Here is a 7,281-nt window from a genome sequence, read left to right as displayed (position 1 = left end):
GTATGGAAAATCTAATATCATGTTACATCATGTAGAAAAGGTAGTCCTAGACAAAAACTCATTCCTTAACTGGTTTCGATAGACATGTTAATTAATACTGGGAGTTGAAATTATGAATTATTTAGAACACCAAAATGAAAACAAAATTAACTTATCAGTTCAATAAAAAAAAAAACCTAAGCCTCTAGAAAAATGTCTTACCTTCCAACTTAGTTTACCTAATACAAACAATCACTTCCACATCTGAAATAAAGTGCCCGGCATGGCCAGGTGGATAAGGCGCTCGACTCACAATATGAAGGTCGCGGGTTCGAATCCGCATCCCACTAAACATGCTCGCCCTTTCAGCCGTGGGGGCGTTATAATGTGACGGTCAATCCCACTATTCGTTGGTAAAAGAGTAGCCCAAGAGTTGGCGGTGGGTGGTGATGACTAGCTGCCTTCCCTCTAGTCTTACACTGCTAAATTAGGGACGGCTAGCGCAGATAGTCCTCGTGTAGCTTTGCGCGAAATTCCAAAACAAACAAACTGAAATAAAAAATTTTACTATACTTATATGTTAATTCCATAAGAACTTTATATATATTTTTGATTTTAACATAAGATTAAATAGTTTTGCGATAACCACTGTATTTACCTAATAATCAAAATGCCAATACGGATAACCACAGTATTTATCTCAAAGTCAAAGTATCAATACGCTAACCACTGTATTCATCTCACTGTCAAAGTATCAATACGCTAACCACTGTATTCATCTCACAGTCAAAATATCAATACGCTAACCACTGTATATATATCTCGCAGTCAAAAGATCAATACGCTAACCACTGTATATATCTCGCAGTCAAAAGATCAGTACATTAATATTTGTATATACCTCATAGTAAAATATCAATACATTAACCACTGTATATGTCTCATAGTAAAAAAAGCAATATTTTAGCCATTGTGTTTAGTTCACAGTCAAAAAATTCAAAACATTATCTACTGTATTTAGGTCACAGTCAAAAAATCAATACATTAATTTCTGTAGTTATCTCAGTCAAAATATCAACACATTAACCATTGTATTTATCTCACAGTCAAAAATCAATACGAGAATAATAGCTTTCTATCAATTTTTTGAAGGCAATCCTGCAAGTTACACTTTTTACTTAAATACAGTTAAAAAAGAACAAAGCTACATTTCCGATTAGCTTGTTTTTCAATAAAGTGAAAACGTTCGTAATGCAATTAATTAAAATCACGTTAATTATCATTAACAAATGAATAGTAATGTTCAGAATTCCCCCAGTTTGTTGGAGTTTCGCAACCAAGCTCCAACAACAATCTATCCGCCGGGAGTTCCTGTTCAAACTGTGCTTATAATCTATGTTCTCGAAGTACAGGTTTGGAGTTCCAGCTCGACCGACACTAATACACCAGCAGTCTACTCGCAGTTTCTGTGCTCATTCGCCCTTCTAAAGCACATACAGCTTTCACACAGCTGCTTGTAAAAGATAACAAATCATCCTATTTTTTCAGTTGTCCTTTTTTGTGGACTTCTCTGTGTTTCTATCTGCATACTATATAAAGTAAATGAAGAGAAGACACAGACATAATACAGTATCGAATAAACATTTTCTGGTCATAGTTTTTACAAAACAAAATGCTTGGAATTTTATTAAATAAATGTGAAGATACGTAAAACTATGTTATAAGGTGTGAATAACCATGGCAACTATGAATACCTTAGAATAATATATTTCGTACCTGATAACTCGAAGCACAAAGAAATCTCTATTTGAGTTAAGTGTTTTTCTTTTTTTAAAGAATCTGTTAATTTTTAATTCGTCACGTATAAAACATTCCTTATCCCTAAACCATGTATAACCTTACGCGTCGTTTTCCATCTTAAAGCACAAACTTCACGATTCGTTCTCCGTCTTTAACTATACAACTTTTACGACTTGTTTTCCTTCTATAAGTACAAAATTTACTATTTGTTTCCATACTATAGACAAAAACCCTATAGTTCGTTTTTCATCAGTAAGTATAAAGTTTACTTTTTTTTTCTTCTTCTTTAAGGGAAGTTTCATAATTCGTTCTCCAAATGTCAGTAGAAACTTCGTGGTTCGTTGATTCATTCTCTCTCTCTGTATAACTACGAACCTTGCGGTACATTTTCTATCTGCAAGTACAAACCACACGGTTCGTTATTCATCTGTAAATAGAAGACTTACGATTCGTTCTCGTCTATATGCACAAGACTGGTAGTTCGTTTTCCATCTGTAATTACAAGACCTACGGTTTATTCTCGTCTGTAAGTACAAAACTTGTAGTTCGTTTTCCATCTGTAAGTACAAGGTTTAAGATTCGTTTTCTTTCTGTAGGTACAAGGCTTAAGATTCATTTTCCTTCTGTAGATTGTTACGCTTTCTGACCGAGAACCTGCTGCATAAGCATGCCTAGTTAAAATGTTTCCCCAAGAAAAACCGCGTATGCGCATTATTCACTCGACGACAAACAGGCTGCCTGCCGCAGAGAGCTGCAAAGCTCAGTGATCAAGTCGCTACAATTGTTGTATGAAACAAAGGGGAATGTAAATATACTTTACTAACCATTTTTTTTTTAAAAACTTGATAAGTTTTTAATATTCTGTTGTACTATTTGACGTTAGGTTGTAGAATAACATTTAAAGTTTATTTATCGATAGTATTAAGTAGAGTAAAGTTTAGTCCTAACTAAACTAAAGTAATAAAAAACTTACACAGGTTACAGTGTTAATTTATCTCTTTATCGAACTTATGTCTAATATAAGTTAAAGTTTTATAAAGTACAGCTTATATACAAGTGGATTTAAACATTTCGTTGTCTACGTTTACAATTCATTTGTATTGTGCTAGAAATGTTATATTTAAAGAAGTACTGTTACAATAAAGATACTAATTTGGCCGGAAATGTTTTGCGGGTCTCTGCTAGTAAAACACATGATTATGCTTATAAGTCATTGTTTGAAATTCATGTTTTTATGAAGAAAAGAAATTAACAAATATATCAATCTAATACATAGTAACAGTCACCTCCAACTGTCAGATTCAAGTAAAGGTCTCTAAATAAGCCAAAGATGTTAATTTTTAAAGCTGTAGTCACCTAAACATTTAATAATTATGAGCCTATGTTCGTGTAATTCAAATGTGATAAGGTATTCACAAATTTATTAACTCAGTGCATGTTTTTAATAGAATTAGTACTTTGTATTCAAGCATATGATTGCACACAATATATAATATTTGTAACTATTTTAATTACTTTTTTAAAACTTAGGTTTTCTTTACAGTTACAGTTTCAAAGTCTATTAATGTTGAAGAAAACAAACAATGAGCTCATATCAAAGCTAAAAGTCCATTTCTTTGGAAAGATAAACAGAAAGAAAATAACATGTGATTAAAAACACAAACATTATTTACACACTTTTCTGTTTGAGTAGATTTTTTTGTCAATAAAAAAAGTAATCTGTGAAAAATCTATGTTGTTTCAAAAGTTGTGAACTACCCTAAAACGAGTATTGGAAGAGGTTTAACTAGTTCGTGATATTAATGGTTGATGTAAGAACATAACCTTAATGACCAACTTGCAAAAAAAAAATTGAAGTTCATCTTATCTACTAGCCGAGAAAGCTTTGAGGCTTTTTTTCATACCAGTAATTAGTTCTTTCAAAGATACGCTTTGAACTTATCATATAAAAGGTTACAAAAATTATGAACAAAAAAAAATTCACAGTTCCATTTTCAAAATGGGCCTGGTGATTAGGGCACACAACTTGCAATCTGAAGGTCACAGGTTTGAACCCCATCCCTGAACATGCTTGCCCTTTCAGCCATAGAGGCATTATGATGTAGTGATCAATCTCACTATTCATTGGTAAAGAGTAGCCTTAAAGCTGGTGGTATTGGCTAACTGCCTTCTCTCTAGTCTTTCAACTCAAAATTAAGGAGTCCTCTGGTAGAACAACAGTAAATCAATGGACTTACAACAGTAAAATCCAGAGTTTGATTCTCTACAGTGGACACAGCAGATAGCCCAATGTGACTTTGTTCTAAAATAGGCACAAAAATTCAAAATTAAGGATGGCTAGCACAGATAGTCCTCCGGTAGCTTTGTGTGAAATTAAAGACATACAAACATTTTCAAAATACCTGAATAAACAAAATATCCAGTTTATTTCTAAATTTTTGGGCAATTAGCATATAGTAATGCCTTTTTATATTATTTAAAAGTATAAATTTATTTAAAAAAATAACTACTGTATCTAATACTGCAAGCAGCAAAATAATGGGATTACACTTGTTTAATGTTAACAAGTAAGGAAAACCATGATACTGACCTGCGAGTCCAACTTCCTTGCACCAAATGAGATATTTGCTCTCGTGTTTCTTATCTTTAATGGATGACTTACTGGGTCGACCTGATGTTTGGACTTCACGCTCACTACTGGAAGAGTAAGCTCTTATGGAACAACTTTCATTACATTTGTGTTGGTGCTAGAAAAACGTATGAAGAAAACTGAAATTATAATTGGTTTCAGACTGGATGGTAACGTTCGAGAGACTTTATTGTATAACCTGGTTCAACGTACATTCAAACTCAGTCCTCAGGCATCAATTTATCTACCAATTTTTAACTTTCTGAACTAATATATTCCAAGAAGTTTTAAGTAATCAAAAATCATCATGTAAAAAATGTATAAGTATGCCCATAAAAACAGAGGAAATGTAGATTCATGCAAAAACAATATCAATAGCATAATTTGCACTTACAAAAATCAGAAGTTATTTGTTCTTTATGGAAACAACTTAAGACTAAAGATATAAGCAATATCATAGAATATATAAAAATATGACGGAAACTTTTCTAAATGTTTTAATTTATCTAAATTAAGAATATAGCTATATGAACTCAAAAGTTTACAAGTTTTTGAGAGTGACAACATTTTAGTGGCCTTACATGAATGTTATGCCCATGATTATAGATACAAATATGAAACAGAACATATAGCCTCAAATGAGTATATCAATAAAACATCAGCAAAACCAGAAAGATATAAAAGCAATCTCCTGTAGACAGTTGTCTGCACAACAAACTTAAATACAATTATTTAATATGACTAAAATACTTAAAGAAAAACATTCTGTACAATTCTTGCAAAACTGCACAGATAATACGTTTTTGTACACAACGTCACCTATACAATTAATAATAACTTTAAAGGTCTTAAAATGTATCCTGAATGGATGAGAAATAAATGTTTCAGTAAAGACAGATTCTGTTAATTTTATGACATTACTGTAACCATACTTTGAAAACTGCTCGAGTTCATTTTACCCCAAAGTATACTTAAAAGGAAAAACATTAAATTTATATGTTTTTCTGCATAGTATGAATATACCATTCTCTTGTGAAACATTCATACAATATGTAACAAACTTTCATCAAAACATGTTGAAAATATTAGGTACATGAATTGATTTTACAATACCTTTTCAATCATTTTTTTATATATATACAGTGATGTATAGTATACCCACATTCAGAGTATGTTGGTTAAAGCATCAAAATAAGTGACATACATGACCAGGTGTCCAGAAATAGATGCATGAGAAACAACTCCTTGTAGACTACCATTTTCTTTTTCTTTTTCGGAGGAGAGTGGGATAAACGGTATAATAATTTAATGTTAATTTTCCTCAAATATTACTGTTGGTCATGTTCAAAATTACAAAACACTCAGTAACACCATCGATGTGTTTGACTACATGAAAGGGGTTGTGTTTATAAAAACAAATGGGAGGGAGCATACTTGTTGCTTGTTGTCAACAGAAGTTCCAACATTTCTGTTTAAAACTCAATATCAGTGTAACAATTTAATCATCTAAACTACTTTGTATTGTACAAATAAATTAATGTGGTTTCAGGAAACCTTACAATGCACTGGCCATTTCCGTGCTCAACAGCAGGCATGTGGTAATCCTAATCAATTACATTTTCAATGTAACTGTAGTCATACTTGTAATGAATTGTAACCATAATCTGTGATTACAATGTGATTACATTTAAAATTTTAGATGTCTTTCTGCTTCAAAAAAATGCATTTCTGGCATTAACATTTTAGAAGTGGTTTTCATATCTTCCCAATTACCTGCACACAAGCAAAAGATATTCAGATGTCAATTCATCACCTGTTAAGTCAATTCCCCTCAGCCCTGGATCACTAAGCTTAAAGGAGCAGGTGTGGTGAATTGAAAAGTAATTATTCATTCCTAGCCCAAGATAAGTGCATCTCCAGATTGGAGGCTAGTTTATAGTTTCATTCTGGTGCACTCTAGGATAAAGGAAAAGTGTCAATCTTAAGTTTATATTGTAAAAAACTGATGGTTTTCAGATGGCAGTCTCCAAGACACCAGTTTTTCAACATTTTGATTCTCCCAACAGAAGTACTTTGGGCAGTTATAAGGCAAAATGTAAACACTGTTCAATATCAATTTCTGCTACAGAAAAGACTACATCAAACTTACTCAAATATCTGCAGCTAATGATACTTGTCTCTAGCAGACAATGTTTTTGTTATCCATGAAGATTATTTAGATTGATGTAAATAAATATCATTTATCATCAATCCATCATATTATTTCAGGCTTCACTGTAAGAATTATAGATTGATTTTCAGACTTGTTATAATGTTAGTCGATACTCTATTTTCAAAACCCCATAATAAGTGTTATTTTTTCAGAGGAAACATCCTGATGTTTATGGAAGCCTCAACAAAAAGGCCAGTCAGAGCAAGTTAACCAAACTGGATTACTTTCCTTTGTATCCAAACAACAAAATTCTACTAACAAATAGCAATCTTCAGATCCAGGTCAACAACAAGCCATCACAGAGGCTATTGTCACATTCATTGCCAAGGATTTAATGCCCCTTTCAATTGTTTACAGGGATGCATTTTTGTAAATTACTTAGTGTCGCAGAGCCCCATTATACCATGCCTTCACAGAAGCATATTAGTACAATGCTTATTCATCAACGGCATACCCAATTGCACGATGAAGTCTTAACTCTCCTTTCTCAAGCACCTGACATTTGCCTCACCATGGACGTCTGGACAAATGAGATCGTTCCTTAGAATGATTGCACACTTCATTATTGATTTCAATATGCAAAGTGTCATGTTGGCTTCCTGATATTTTCATGGATCACATACTGCTGAAAATATTATTCAACACTTTGATAATATTATCA

At 32.5% G+C, this 7,281-nt stretch overlaps 1 long non-coding RNA gene across 2 annotated transcripts in view; it reads right to left on the bottom strand.

The window, feature by feature from the left end:
- LOC111085923 overlaps positions 1-7,281 on the bottom strand; it is a 16,318-nt gene that overhangs the window by 4,170 nt on the left and 4,867 nt on the right. For both annotated transcript variants that reach the window (XR_002610689.1, XR_002610688.1), the window contains exon 4: positions 4,370-4,526. This is a non-coding gene — a long non-coding RNA (uncharacterized LOC111085923). The remainder of the gene's footprint in view (positions 1-4,369; positions 4,527-7,281) is intronic.

This window comes from Limulus polyphemus, unplaced genomic scaffold (assembly GCF_000517525.1).
Source record: "Limulus polyphemus unplaced genomic scaffold, Limulus_polyphemus-2.1.2 Scaffold714, whole genome shotgun sequence".
In the NCBI taxonomy this organism is placed as follows: Eukaryota; Metazoa; Arthropoda; class Merostomata; order Xiphosura; family Limulidae; genus Limulus; species Limulus polyphemus.
Note: the sequence above shows the minus strand (reverse complement) of the source record. Positions and strands in the feature narration are given on the sequence as shown.